Genomic DNA, 16,022 nt, shown 5'->3' with positions numbered 1-16,022 from the left:
GTAATGAATGAGCCAGACTCTGGTCTGGAACTCTGGTATCGTACCCAGGACATTCCCCTTCTTCACCTATAAACTGACTCCGCTGCCCACTACGACCAATCAAAATACACGCTCAATTCCTGGGACCAACTTCAACCAGAGGGGAGGGTACTGTGTGGACAGGAAAGGTGGCCAAATATGATTTATCTCAAAAGAATGATTACAATTATATAATTAACACCTTGTACCCAGACATTTTCATCTCTAAGGATCTCTGAGAGTCTTACAGATTATTTAAATATATATCACATACATTGCTGGAGACAAAGTCTATAGTTTCAGAAGATAATTAAAATTCCTTCCCCTTTGGAATTAAGAGAATTGCTTATGGGATGAACATTATGCCCACCAAACACACGAATAGATCTAAGCCTGGGGACTCCAAACATAGGGCTAGAAAGGATCTTGAAGAGCAATAGGTACAGGAAAAACACATTTCTAATATTCATAATACTCATTTCAAATCCCCTGTTCATGGCAGAAGTAATTAATCAGTTATAACATTCTTCCCCACTAAGCCTGGCTTTGTCCTCAGAATCTTTCTCAACGTAGCAATTCCAGCAGCCACCACCACCTAATCAAAGTTGAACCCTTGGTCATCCTGTAAATTAGTCCACCATCATCCCTCCAGTGTGGCAGACAGGGAACTGAAATTCAGAGAAGTAAATTAACTTGCTCAAAGTTACACAGTTAGTAATACAAAGCTGAGGTTTCCAAATGCTTTTTTACTAATCTCCTCCTCTGCTCTTTGCTCTGCTCAAAATATATTTGGTGGATTATATGTTTTGCACTAGACTTCTCTTTCTTGAATGACCTGTTTAGAATGCCTCTGCCAATGATTTGCTGAATGATAATGGACCTATTGCTTAACCCTTTCAGCATCAAGTGCTTTTAAGGTGAAAACAGACATAGTAATCTGGGTTCATATCCCTGCCTTGCTTACCGGAAAACTGGGGTATGCTTTTTGAGAAATGCGAGCTGCTGCTGAAATTTACATGCCTATAGAGAAAGAATCACACATTTTGAGAACCTTCTCTAGGTAAGGCGTTGTGCTCCTGCTGCAGTGTGGTTTTTCCTCAGAAGTGTAAACATGAAGCAAGACATTGGCTGGCTATGGTCACCTGGCTATGCTCCTTGGAAGGCTACCTAGAAGGAGGTGGCATTTCAGTCAGACTTTGGAAAGCAATACGATTAAATGTTTCTTTTGATTGTAAAAGAATACATGGTTATTACACGATTACTGTGACGGTATGTCAACAGGAAAAAAATCACCCTATTTCCTTTGTAAACCATGTCAACATTTTATTTTTCTTTTCTGATATCTGTTTACTCTATGCATAGGTGCTTTTTTCCTCTTTCCACATGGTTGCTAATCTATGCATGGCATTTAAAACTTTTTCATTTATTTTTGGCTGTGCTGGGTCTTCATTGCTGCATGGACCTTTCCTCTAGTTGGGGTGGGCGGGGGCTTCTCTCTAGTTGCAGTGGGTGGGCTTCTCATTGCCGTAGCTTCTCTCATTTTGAAGCATGGGCTCTAGGTGAGGGAGTTTCAGTAGTTGAGGCACATGGGCTCAGTGGCTGCAGCTCTAGTGCCGGGCTCAGTAGTCACGGCGCGTAGACTTAGTTACTCAGTATCAGGTGGGATCTTCCTGGACCACAGATCAAACCTGTGTCTCTTGCATTGGTAGGCGGATTCTTTACCACCAAACCAACCAGGGAAGCCCTGCATGCCATTTTATATTTTGATTTTATTTAAGTTTTAATGTAGTATGAGAATGCTTCATAACCCAATAATTCTACTCCTAAGAATAACAAACCAGAAGCACATACGTGAGTCTCCCTCAGTGGTCCAGTGGTGAAGAATCTGCCTTCTAATGCAGGGGACAGGGGTTTGATTCCTGGTTGAGGAACTAAGATCTCATATGCCAGGGGGCAACTAAGCCGGCACACCAACTAGAGGGCCAGGCGTGCCGCTGCTACTGAGCCCACGTGCTCAGGAGCCCGTGCATTGCCAGAGATCCTGCACGCCACAATGAAGGTCCTCCATGCCACAACTAAGACCCAACACAGCTAAAATAAATAAATAAATAAGAAGCACATGCATACACATGTTCACCAAAAGGCAAATGCCAGCAGTACATATTTGTAATAGGCCAAATTGGAAACAACCCAAATATCCATCAATAAAATGGATAAATAAACTGTAGTATATTCACAAAATTGAAAACAAAACAGTGATGAAAATAAACTATAATTACACAAAGCAATGTGAGTGAATCTCACAAATATAATGTTGAGCAAAAAAAGTCAAACACAAAAGAGAACACGCCGTATGATCTATTGACATAAAGTCAAAACCAGGGAAAAACTTGCCCTGGTATAAGACATAGAACAGTGTTTACACAGCTCGTGATTGTAAGGAAACATAGGGGGGCATCTGATTAGAGTTTATAAAGTATAAGCACTGGGCGAAAATGTATCAAACTGTGCATCTCTGACTTGTGTACTTGTGTAATTGTCTACATATGTGCTATAAGTCAGTAAAACATTAATTAAGTAGTTGCAGGAAAACACATTCATTAGACAGACAGGGCCAAGAATGTCACTTTGGGCAGAGGGAACAGCACAAAGACTCAAGAGTGGGAATTGGAAAACGATCAAGATTGTTTGTGACACTGGAATTACAGTATTTTGCATGAAGAAACTATCTCAAAAGAATCTGCCTGCCAGGAGAAGGAAATGGCAACCCACTCCAGTATTCTTGCCTGGGAAATCTCATGGACAGATGAGCCTGGTGGACTACAGTCTATGGCATCGCAGAGTTGGACACAACTTAGCAACTGAACAACAACAACACACAATCAGGCAGATTGTGATTTGGGGAAATAGTTCTTGATGGAAATGTGGCATAAAATGGAGAGTGAAGGGACCCAGCAATATGGAATACAGAGTTTTGTACGAAATTAACATTTGTGTATAGAATAATAGCTGCAAATATTCAAACAATAAAGTCCATGGCTAAAGGGTAAAAAAAAAGAATCTGCCTGCCAGTGCAGGGGCCACAGGTTCCACTGCTGGTTGGGGAAGATTCCACATGCTACAGAGGAACTAAGCCTGTGCGCTGCAGCGACTGAAGCCCACGTGCCTAGAGCCTGCGCTCTGCAACAGGAGAAGCCCCCACAATGAGAAGCCTGGCAACTACCCTGAAGGGGCGCTCCCGCTCGCCACATCTAGAGCATTCCTAAGCAAAGCAATGAAGACCCAACACAGCGGAAAATAATAAATAAGTAAATAAACAAAGTAAAAATAAAACAACTTGGGGCTTAAAGACCACTACATTTTTCTGGCCATAATTCTAAGAGTTAGTAATTTGGGCTGGATTCAGTTCAATAGTGCTGCTAGTCTCATCTAATTTCACTCATGCACTTGTAGTCATGGAGACTGACGGACACGGGATAGTCCAAATGGCCTTTCATCCTTTTTGTCTGCTCTAGGAAAATGGATCTGGGCCCTTTAAATATCCTTTTCTTTTGCCAGCTGGCAGGGTGCTCAATTTTGTCAACAGAGGGAACTTGAGAGACATTAAAGTAACAAAGGTTTTTTGCTTCCTCGTTTCAGTGTGAAGGCTCATCAGGCTCCTTCACTGCATGTGGGTCTCCCATGCTCAGCTCCTCTAGAAGACAGCTTCTCCTGCATCAGGCTCCTGCAGGTCACAGCAGCCAGCAGCTTCTCCAGGAATCTTTGTCAAGTGATTTTGTAGTAAAGTGTCTCTAGTGAGACATTTCTCTATGAATAGATTTTCTGGTGACTGAGAAGGCACATTTTCAGCAACTTTCAGAGGGTAAGTTCCCTCCTCTTTCCTTCCCTTTCTTCTTTCTCCTCCTCCTCTTCTGCCTCCCTATGGCACTTCAATTATTCACATTTAGACATCCTCACCACGTTCCACATCTCTTTTTTGTATTACATGTGCTATAGTTTGGATATTTTCTACTGACCTGTTTTTCAGTTCACTAATTTCATCTTTAGCTGTACTTAGCTGTACAGTAAACTCACATCCATCTTTTAAGTTCTTAATTTTAGTTACTGTATTTCAGGCTTAGAGTTTCCATTTCTAGGACTTCGCTGGTGGACTACTGATTAAGACTGTGCTTCCACAAGTTAAAACCCTGGTCAGGGAACTAAGATCCCACACGTAGTGTGGCGAAAAAGAAAACAAGAATTTCCATTTAATTCTCCTTGATAGAGTCTAATTCTCTGCTGAAATTCTCCATCTTGTCATATAATGTCTTAAACATATTAATCACATGTTTTAAAGTCCATGACTTATAATGCCAACATGTGGATCTTCTGTGGGACTATTTTGATTGTCTGTTATTTTTTCTTGGTTTTTAGCCACTTGGTCTTGTCTGATGAGACATCAAGTAAATTGTGATTGAATGCTTAAATTGCATATTTTAAAAATTATAGGAAAATTTGAGGTCTTTGATAGTATTATCTTCCTTCAGAGAGATTTTACTTTTGTTTCTTGGAGGCATTTAAACTTCCGTCATATAAAGGATTTAATTGATTAGATGTTAGTCTTCAGTTTTGCTGGGGCTGGTCAATTTCTAACTCACTTCAACTCTTAGGCCACTGCCCTTTGGGGGTTACAATTGAAAGCCTGGAGTGTTTATTAGGGACATTGCTCCTTGGTAGATCCTGAAATCCAGTTTATATACCCCAGCTTCATAACAATTCCAGATGCTCCACTCAGATTCTTAGCCATCTCCTGAGAAACAGCGTAGTAAAGGGCAAAGTGGCAGCTGAATAGTGGCATCTCCCTTACCTTTGGAATCACTGCCTCTCAGGTCATTCTTGTTTTGGCAGTTCTCTAATGCCTTCAAATACACATACATACACATATTTGTTTTGTTCAGCTATTTTAATCATTCCAAGTAGGAGGGTGGATCCTCAATAAGCTACCATAATTATTAGAAATAAAAGACCCTTGTTCACCCAACATTTATGTTATAGGTCTCAGTGGGTTGGAAGCATGCCTTATTCTTCTCTGTAGTGCCAAGTCCTCACTTGCTTTAAGTTCTTAATAGACACTAATTGAATAAATGGATAACAGTTTGTAAGTTGCTTTCAATATTATAATTTTAAACTGTAGGCAGGGACTTCCCCGGTGGTCGAGTGGTTAAGAATCTGCCTGCCAAGGCAGAGGACATGGGTTTGATCGCTGGTCTGGGAAGATTCCACATGCCACAGGGCAACTAAGCCCATGACCCACAAGTACTGAAGCCCGCACACCCTAAAGCCTGTGCTCCAGAGCAAGAGAAGCCACTGCAGTGAGAAGCCCGTGCACTGCAACAAAAAGAAGCCTCTGCTCACCACAACTAGAGAAAGCCTGTGTGCAGCAACAAAGACCCAGAGCAGCCAGAAGTCAATAATAATAAAATAAATTTAAAACAACTGTAGACAGAATTTCCTTTCTATAAATCTAGATATTGGGCCCAGAGAAGACTTGCCCAAGGGTTCCCTGACTAAAGTCCATTAAGAAGCCATTGGCCTACTGGGGGCTTGAATCGAGAACCAGAACGTAGTTTTCCCCACTCTGCCATATTGGGCTACAATAAGAACGGTCAAGAGCCTCATGGGCTTGGGGGTCAAGTAGACCTGAGTTTAAATCCCACTCAGCCACTTACCAACTGTGTGGCCTTGGAAAAGTTCCATGAACTTTTGGAGCTTTAGGCTTCTCATCTGGTAAAGTGGCAATGATAATAATAGGAGATACTCGAGATAGTGCTGTTGACAAGATTAAAGTGAGCCAATGTGTATAATAAGGTAACCTGTCTCTGGGGACCTTTGGGTTAAAGTGTTGACAACCCCTGCTAAGAGCCAGCACCGCACTGCCTAGAAGTGACACATTAAGCCACTGTTGGAAAATCAGTCCTGGGCCAGTTATTCAGTCTCCTGGTAGGAGTTCAGAGGCCAGAGCCCAGGACATGGAGACTGGGAAGAAAATCAGACAGCAGCTCCAGTCAGGGCTCTGCCTCAAACTCTTGTGACCCTGGGCAAGCCATTCCCCTTCTCCAGGGCTAACCGTTCTGTTTGAAGCAGAAAGGACTTAGACTAGAGGAAACATCCTCATGGTCCCTCCTAGCTCTGACCTTCTAAGAATCAGAGACTCTATTAATCTTAGCTGCATTCTGTTCCTGGTGACCTGGTTCTTGCCTCTGGTTCAGATAAGCATAGCGAATGGTTGACTCTCCCTGCCTGGGCAGTGTGCTCTCAACTCTCTGCACCGTTGCTGGCTGCTTTCTGGAAATAACCTGTTTTCCTGGACAGAGCCACACCTGCCCCTACCCCTACCAGCAGAATGCCCCAGAGTCCTCTGCATGTTCTGCAGTACCTGCCCACCATGGTAGCCTCTGGTTTCCCGAATTCTTTCATATTCCCACAGCTCCCAGGGATTGCACTATCATCTGGGCTCATGCAGATGGCAGGGAAGACCGCAATGACAGAGCAGCAGCCCCCCCAGCAGGAGGAGGTAGGGATGCTGGAAAAGGGAGGATGCACGGAGGCTGCAGGCAGATCCTGAGGAGTCTGGATTGCCATGCTCTGGAGGCAGGACTTGGCCTTGTGTGCAGTGAAGAGATATCACAGGCCTTGAAGCAGAAGGACATGGTCAGATCTGACCGTATGGTCAGAACGTGTCTGGGCTCCGTGAAAGGCAAGCTGGAACAGAGAGAGGGACTGCGGCGGGGAGGTGGGGCAGGGGGTGTTACAGAAATGCAGGTCAGAGGGCACGACACAGGACAGCAAAGGGAGGAATTGAAGAAGTCAACTGACAGATGAGGTGACTAGGTGGCTGGGATTGTACTGTCTTGGGGAAAGAGTGTTGGAATTGGGAGAAAGACCCTAAGGGAGAGTTGAAAAAAAGGTCTCAGGCTTAGAGATAAATATATTAAAATCTCTTTAATAGTTCTTTATGTTCTTAAAATGGTCACATTTTTGGACTATTACTCAGCCATAAAAAGGAATGAAATTGTGCTATTTGCAGAGACGTGGATGGACCTAGAGAATGTCATACAGAATGAAGTCAGAAAGAGAAAAACAACTATCATATAATATCACTTACATGTGGAATCTAGAAAAATTATACAAATGAACTTATCTGCAAAGCAGAAACAGAGACATAAACATAGAGAAAAAACTTTGGATATCAAGGACGGAAGAGAGGGTGGGATGAACTGACAACTTGGGATTGACATACATACACTGCTCAGTGCTCTGTGGTGACCTAAGTGAGGAGAAAACCCCAAAAGAGGGGATATATGCATATGTACAGCTGATTCACTTTGCTGTACAGCAGAAAATAACATTGTAAAGCAACTATACTGCAATAAAAATTAATAACAAAAACTTTCTCATTTTGCAAATGCTATATGATATCCACTTATATGTGGAATCTGAAAAATACAACAAACTAGTGAATATAACAAAAAAGAAGCAGACTCTCAGACATAGAGAACAAACCAGCGGGTACCAGTGGGGAGAGGGAAATGGGTAGATGGGTAGGAGGTACAAACTCTTAGGTATAAAATACGCTACAAAGACACACTGTACAGGGGGCTTCCCAGGTGGCTCAGTGGCTGAGGGCCTGCTAATGCAGGAACCTCAGGAGACGTAGGTTTGATCCCTGAGTTGGGACGATCCCTTGGAGGAGGAAATGGCAACCCTCCCTAGTATTCTTGCCTGGGAAATCCCATGGACAGAGGAGCCTAGGGGGGTTGCAAACAGTCAGACACAACTGAATGACTGAGCATGCATATGCTGTACAACACAGGGGATACAGCCAATACTTTACGATAACTATAAACAGAGTATAACCTTTAAAAACTGTGAATCACTATCTTGTACACCTGTAGCATTTATAACATTGGACAGCAACTATACTTAATTGAAACATTTTTTTTCTCATTTTGTCCTTTCAAAATGAATGTATAACTATCTCCGAGAAACTCGAGGTTGTGTCAGATAGAGGACCCTGAATTCAGGTCTCCTGACTCGTGGCCACAGCCGACTGCTTCTCTGAAGTGGTTTGCAGGCAGAGGTAGCAGGAAGCTCACCCCGCCCAGCTGCTTCCCTCCACCCCTTCAGGCTCCACGGCCCCAGCCCTGCCACCAGACGCTGTGTGCCTCCAGCACCCTTCACTGCGCTCGGCCCTGGCTTTGCTTCCTGTCACAAGAAGAGGTAGATGGGGCCAAGTGAAGGTTTGTGACATGCTGACAGGATCAGATAAATCCCCCCTACTTTTTTTTTTTTTTAAAGGATCTCATATGAACCACCAAAGTGAATTCAAATAAGAAATCTGATCAGGCAAGGCAGAGGTGGTGGATTCAGAGTTCTTTGTCCGGTTGGCCGATGGTCCTGCTTTTGCCCTACGCTGTGGCAGCCTCTGTGACATTCCCTGGGTCTCCAGGGTTCCATGGCCCACAGTGTACAAACCATGGGACTAGCAGACTCCCTAGAACAGAGCAAAGGAGTCTTAGCCTGGGAGCACAGATGGAATTCAGATGTCTCTGAGCTTGGATAGGAAAACTTCCATCTTTATTTTCACTAAACTCTAATTCAAGTTAAATACTTTGGTCCATTTGAATGTAGGCAATGGCCACAAGAATACTGATGGTTCCTGTGATTGTGTCACCAAGAGAAGTCACAGATATTATTGTATCACATTACAGTGGTTATAGATCATTCAAAACTTCAATTCTGCTCATCATTAGTCTAAAATTACAATAGTTATTGTATCTAATGCTCAGTTTCATTTTAAATGTATTAATAAAGTACATATTATATCATAAACAATTCAAAAATATCTTGATAACTATATTCCAGTATGACTGGCTTCCTTCATAGTCCTATGTATTTTACTTTATGCATTTCAAAACATTCTGAGAAGGGATCTGTAGGCTTCACCAGATTGCCAGAGGAATCCATGGAATCAGTAAGGTTAAGAACCCCTGTCCTAGGACTTCTCTACCAGAACAGAGGGGGCTGGGGAGCTTATTGTCAAAAGAGGGCATGTAGGACCTGTGATCCCAGGAGACAACGTGCACTCTCTGAGCCAGAGGAAAATGAGACAGGAAACTGGGGCATAAGCAAGGGGACTCTGAGAAGTGGAGCAGAAGCCAACAGGTCATCAGGCAGGGCTCAGTCTAGTGGGGCAGAACTGAATTCCTTAGCCCCAACCCCAGCCAGACTTCTTGGGGGAGCCGGGACTCCAGGGTCCTTGGCTTGCTTCTATCATCTTCCCTTCCTCTCAGGTTTCTTCTCTGAGCTAATATAGTAGGTGGCTTCCAGGCTAAGAAAGATCCTGCTTCTGGACCTGAGTCTTGTCTTGCTGAGTGATTTTGGGCACGTCATCTCCCCTTCCTGGGTTGCCCTGTTGGCTCAGATGGTAAAGAATCTGCTTGCAATGCAAGAGACTGGGTTCAATCCCTGGGTCGGGAAGATCCCCCGGAGAAGCAAATAGCAACCCATCCAGTATTCTTGCCTGGAAAATCTCATGGACCGAGGAGCCTAGGTGGGCTACCGTCCATGGTGTCACAAAGAGTCGGATATGACTGAGTGACTAACGCTTTCACACTTTGATCTCCTGTTCCCAGCCCAGTTTTCATATCTGTATGATTTCTGGCATAAGTACTGCGACAGCCCCTCAGCATGCCCACAGTAGATACTGCTGACAGATCTCAGTGTATGATCATTCCATGCTCATATGTAGCTTCAGAAGCCTTTTCAAGTGCTCTACTGATTGATAGGAATTTGCAATGAAGTAAAATATATTTGCTATTACTGGGCTAGATGATCTGCACATTTCCATCTCTACTATTCCATAGCTCTAAAGATCTGATCTCAGAAATCCAAGCAAGGAATGTCCCTAGTGGTCCAGTGGCGAAGACTCCACACTCCCAATGCAGGGGGCCCATGTTCAATCCTTGGTCAGGGAACTATATCCCACATGCCACAGCTAAGAGTTCTCATGCTGCAACTAAGACCGGGTATAGCCAAATGAATGAATGAATATTTTTAAAAAGAGAAATCTGAACAAGACACTAGATAGATGCGAAGACCTACAAAGCATAGCTATTTTTGACCTTTACGTGACTGTTTGTGTGTTGTAACAGAAAAAGAGAATACATTCTCACCTGGGCTATAGATGTTCTCTTGCACATCCTATAGCAAAAATAAGGTCAGAAAAAGATATTCAGACTTTGAAATCTCAATCTGGCTTCTTAAAACAGAGAAACAGGCACATGGAAGTCAGACCCTTTGATCAAAGTATTAGGAATGGGCATCACACTGGGCTTGGTGCCACCAGGCCCTACCTGTTTCCAAATGTCCTGTGTTATTAGGAGCATCAGACAGAGTACAGTGGAATGATGGTGACAAAGAGCAAATAACACCAGCCACCCTTGGTGTAAGGCACACAGACTGAGCCAGGCCACCAAGATGTGGATGTGCCAGAGAGTTAGGGCTTCCCCCCCTGCCCCGAGCAGCACAGAAAGCCACTTAGGATGTTATTTCAGAGTGTTACCTCGCTCAGATTACAGCCATAGCCCAGGTAGGTGCCATTACTTCCTTAAAGCCACAGCCAGATCAAGTGCTAGGACCACAACCGAGGTCTCCACAGGCCTGTAGGGCCGGGCTGGTCAGAAACAAGACAGTGGACTGAGCGGAAGGAGTAGGGAGTGGTGGCAAACTAGAAGTCACAGGCCCTGTTTAAAGGCAGAGGCTGATAAGCAGGGCTAGTTGATTGCTGGCATATGAGAACGTGGACACAGTGCCACGTCTTCCTTCTGGGAAATCAGAGTCTAGATTCTTACGTTAAATAGCTGCATTTTCAAATGTTGCCATCTAAATTTTTAAAATGTTACAACAAAACACTGTGTAAGCCAAACAAAATGTACCTGGGAACTTCAGTATTTGGCCTGATTTGCAACTACTGGTAGAACAGCTAAGAGGCCAGGCTCTTGATGCAGTGGTACAAAGATCTGAGTCACAATTCTGCCACTTGTTAGCTGAGCAATCTTACTCAAGATCTGTAACCTCTCTGAGCCTCAGTGTTCTCATCTGTGAAATGGGAATAATAAAACACTCTACTGTAAGGATTAAATGTGGTAATAAAACACCTAGCATAATCGTTAGATCACAATAGGCACCCCACAAATGTAGCTCTTCCAAAGTGCCTCTAAGCTTCCTGGTGACTGCAGAAAACTTCAACCCCCCACTGCACCCCCGTCACTTCAACCTCAAACTTATTTTTCTGCAAGGTTTGAGTGCTCAGTGTTCATGGAACTCTAATTCAGATATCCAAGGCCCTCAAACATGCACACACACAGCCCGAGCACACCCTGGGGAGGATTTTTAGATGCCATGGCTGGTTACCAAGGAGAGGTGTTTAGGAGGCTTCCCTGGAGTGCAGCTGCAACCTCTTGTGTTGGTTAGAAGAGACTCCTGCCCCAAGCAGGGGGCTGGCTGACATGACCTCTCGGGGGCCTTCACACTCAGAATTTTTCAACATGAATTTTAAAAAATAATTTTATTTATTTATGTTTGGCTATGCTTGGTCTTCACTGCTGTGTGGGCTTTTCTCTAGTTGTGGTGAGCAGGGGCTACTCTTCACTGTGTGTGGGCTTCTCACTGCAGTGGTCGTTCTTGTGAAGCACGGGCTCTAGGGTTCATTGTGTGTGGCTTCTCACTGCAGTGGTCGTCCTTGTGAAGCGCGGGCTCTAGGGTGCTCAGGCTTCAGTAGTTGTGGTGTTTGGGCTCAGTAGTTTCAGCTCCTCGGCTCTAGAGCACAGGCTCAATGGTTGTGGCGCACAGGGTCAGTTGCTCTACGGCATGTGGAATCCTCGCGATCAGAGATTGAACCCATGTCTCCTGCACTGACAGGTGGAATCTCCACCACTGAGCCACCAGGCAAGCCCCTCTACTTGAACTGTGTTAGCTCGTGTGCACACACGTGCACACTCTCACATACCACCTGCTCAACTGAACAAGAAGGGCTGCCCCTCTCTTTCTTGCAGAGCTTTTGTTCCAGCTCTCACTCCACCTCACTCTCCCACAGCCTCGCTGGGAGGGGAGACACTGTCATGACCCCTAAACTTCACTCTCTATGACTGATTTGCTTAGCAGGAAGTCTCGGGACAAGGAGAACAGTAACCAAACAGAAGGGGCCAGGACCTTGGCTGGACCCCCAGAGCAAGTAGCAGCAGCAGCCCCATGCATTCGGGGGAATTCACTGGTTCCACACACTTACTCATCCAGCATCTCTCCAGAGCCTCCTGCTGCTGCAGAAGGTGACAAGGGTGATCAGAGCCCCTGGTGGGGATCTGGCTGTGGTGTCTTGCCCTGAATCAGTGTATCTTGTCCACTTGAATCTCCAAGGATCAGGAGCCCTCTGGATCTGGGCAGGTCTAGTGGAACATGTATGTGGGTGCTGAGTCCTTGTCCTACATTAAACCCCCCTCAAGAACAACATCAGCCAGGACTTGTGACATTCCCCCCACTCTGTTTTAGAATTTAGAAGAGATAGAAGCACAGAAACGCATAACGATTTATACCCAAGGTCATCAGTAAGTCTCTGGGTCTGCATTTGAACCCAACATTGTCTAACTGCAAAGTGCATGCTCTAACCACGCATTACACTGCTTCCCATGTGAGGGCCACATTCCAGGCCTGGGTTTCAGTTCCAGGAATCATTAGAAAATACCATTACTCAATGAGCTGTTTCCCCCTGCTTTCTGTTTATGAGTCTACTTTTCAAAAAGTCCCAATAAATGGTGCTTTCAAAAGAAAAAGGACTTGAATAGCAAGCAATCAAAATTCCCTCATCATTGAAACAATTCTTTATCATGGACGTCACATTTTACAAAACATCCATAACCTGTTATATCAATTCTAAAAAGCATGTTTGTGGTTCTTTTAATTTCTGAATTCTGGATGCATTTTAAAGACTAGAATCTAAGCTTCTGTGAAATACACAATATTATTTGGCCCTAATCCTGGTAGGTGAGCATTGTCAAGATTACAATCACCATCTTACAACTGGGAAAACTGAGGTTCAAAAAGGTTAGGCAACTAGCCTGAGGTCACAAAGCCAATCAGTGCAGATTAGCCTGGTCTGATTCCCAGCACAAGCTGAGTTCATGGTATACTGTCCTGGCTTCCAGGCCCAGTGCTCACGCTAACTTGTTCCCAACACCATTCCCCTGGCAATCCCCCATCAAAGGCCTGAGGGTGACCTTGGCTCCCTAACCTAGGGCTGTCCAATCTCAGTCAGAGCAGGGAAATGAACCCAGTGCGGGGACACCTGGGAACAGCCCAACCCCACACAGGAAGTTTTCAGGCCAAAGGATCCCACTTTCAAGAATGCATTCCATGTGGGAGGCAGCATAGCAGGGATCAAAGCTGGGCCTGGGGTGTGAAGGCAGTGTTTCTACCTGGTACCCCCACACACCATGCATGCTAGATTTAGGGGCTCCCCAGCTAGGGTCCCCATTCTCTGGAATTACTCACCGTGCCCTCTTTCTCCTATTTCAAGAGGCCAGATGAAAATCAATATTGGCTCTAGATAAGATCTCACAGACAGACTAAAACACCACATTTCTTTGCCATAGTTCAACTTACATCAGCTCAGTGGCACTGCCAGGGTTTGGTCTTGCTGACCAGAAAACACTGATCGGCTGTGATAGGGCCCCAATTAACACACAAGGGGAAAAACCAATTAACGACTTATTATATAACAGGCGCAGCTTGGCAGACAAAAATCTTTCAAAACAAGGCGTGTGACGGGGGAAAGTAATCAAGGGGGCAAGCTGACGTGGGAGTGGGAGCGCGTTTGCCCAGATGGTACAGGTGAGGTTCAGAGAGCTGGAGTGACTCACTCAAGGTCACCCAGCAGGACTGGGGCTAGCACCCACGGTTTCTGCCCCACGGGAGAGGCATCTTTCTACCATACCCTTCTGTGCTGAGGATCGAGAAGGTCAGAGCATCAGGACTCACCAGGGCTGCTGAAGGAGGCAAGGAAATGGCTTCTCCCTGGCACCTGTGGGCTCCTTCCTGGCGGGCAGCTGCCAAGGCCACGCTCTTTCCTCCCTGGGCACCTGCCAGGGCAGCTAGGCGTGGGTGCCTCCTGGAAAGCCGGCTCTGGGTAAGGTGGAGGAGGCCGCCCTGAAGCAAGCACCCTCCGGGACATGAGGTCACGGGGTCGCCATGGAGGGGTTTGCTACATCCAGCCCCACAGCTGCTTCCTGGCATCCACCCCGGGATCTCTTCAGGTCGCAGGGCTGGTTTTCGTGCCAGCTGCTCGGTGCCTTTAAGAGAACAAAGGAGTTCATTGGCTGAGCAAGGCTCCCCCTACCTCTTTACCTGAGCAGGTGAAGGCTGCAAGGCTAGGGGCAGACCCAGAAGTAAACAAATTGTGCCAACCCGCCAGCTCACCCCTCCTCCACAGCCCTGGTCCTAGGCTCCCTTCCCCTCTCCCACCCACAACTCTGAGAATAACCTGGGAGTAAACAGAGGCCCAACATTCTGCAGAATGCTTAATGCTGTTCAGTTTAGGAAACTTCGTTATTTCACAGTCACCCTTGACCAGAGTTAACAGTACGCCTTTCTCCTTCAGACAGAAAAACTGCGCTGGGAGAGGTAAATGGCTTGTTCAGTTCACCTGGATCTTGTAAGGAAGGTTGACAGAGTAGGAAGGTGTGAGTACCCAAACCTGAATCCCCTGCTTTTGAATTCCCACATGGTTGTGAGTTTGATCCCTGGGTCATAAAGATCCCCTGGAGGAGGGAATGGCAACCTATTCCAGTATTCTTGCCTGGAGAATCCCATGAACTGAGGGGCCTGGCGGGACCGAGTTACATTCCATGGGGTTGCAAAGAGTTGGACACAACTGAGCGACTGAGAACACACATACACACACACACAGTGCTCTAGACCAATGGTCCCCAACCTTTGTGGCACCAGGGATCAGTTTCATGGAAGACAATTTTTCCACCAATCAGGATAGAGGTAGGGGATGGCTTTGGGATATTTCAAGTGCATTACATATATAGTGCACTTTATTTCTATTATTATTATTACATCAGCTCCACCTCAGATCATCAGGCTTTAGATCCCAGAGGTTGGGGACCCCAGCTCTAGACCACACCACCTACCGTCCTCTCCATGAAACCGCTGGCAAGTCACTCACTGCCTCAGTTTCCACATCTGTAAAATGGTACAGGCATGCTTGCATGTGAGTTTACATTCACTGTGTTGTATATCCTTGGATTTAGGGCTAAAAAGGACTTTGGAGACTCTCTAGGCTATCTGTTCACTTACCAGGAATTCACGCACTCAATAGGTATTACTATTCAGCAGCTATATGTGCCTGCCAGCCTGTCTCAGGGTCTAGGGATACATCAGTAAACCTGAAAGTTAAGGATTCTACACCTATTGAGCTCACATTCTAGAAAGTGGGGTGGTGATGGTGGCTTAGTTGCTAAGTCATGTCCAACTCTTGTGACCCCATGTAGCCCTCCAGGCTCCTCTGTCCATGGGGTTTCCCCAGGCAAAGAATATTGGAGCAGGTCACCATTTACTACCCCAGGGGATCTTCTTGATGCAGGGATCGAACCCAGGTCTCCTGCATTGCAGGTGGATTCTTTACCACTGAGCCACCAGGTAAGCAGGGGACTGTTACATATTTGATCTGTTTACTTGTTTAGGTTCAAGGGGGGGAGCTAGACTCTGGAAAGAGGGGAGCTAGACCTAAACAAGAGATCAAATAGGTAACAGTCCCCTGAAGAAAGGAAATAAGCTGATATGACCAAGTAATGGCTATGGCTATTGTAGATTATGTGGTCAGAGAGGCTCTCTCTGAGGAGGTGATATTAAAGGTGAGACTTGAGTAATGACAAGGAACCAATCATTGTAAGAGCTGGATGAGA

Source organism: Bubalus kerabau, chromosome 1 (assembly GCF_029407905.1).
Source record: "Bubalus kerabau isolate K-KA32 ecotype Philippines breed swamp buffalo chromosome 1, PCC_UOA_SB_1v2, whole genome shotgun sequence".
Lineage (NCBI taxonomy): Eukaryota > Metazoa > Chordata > Mammalia > Artiodactyla > Bovidae > Bubalus > Bubalus kerabau.
The sequence above is the reverse complement of the archived record's forward strand: the minus strand, read 5'-3'. Positions refer to the sequence as shown.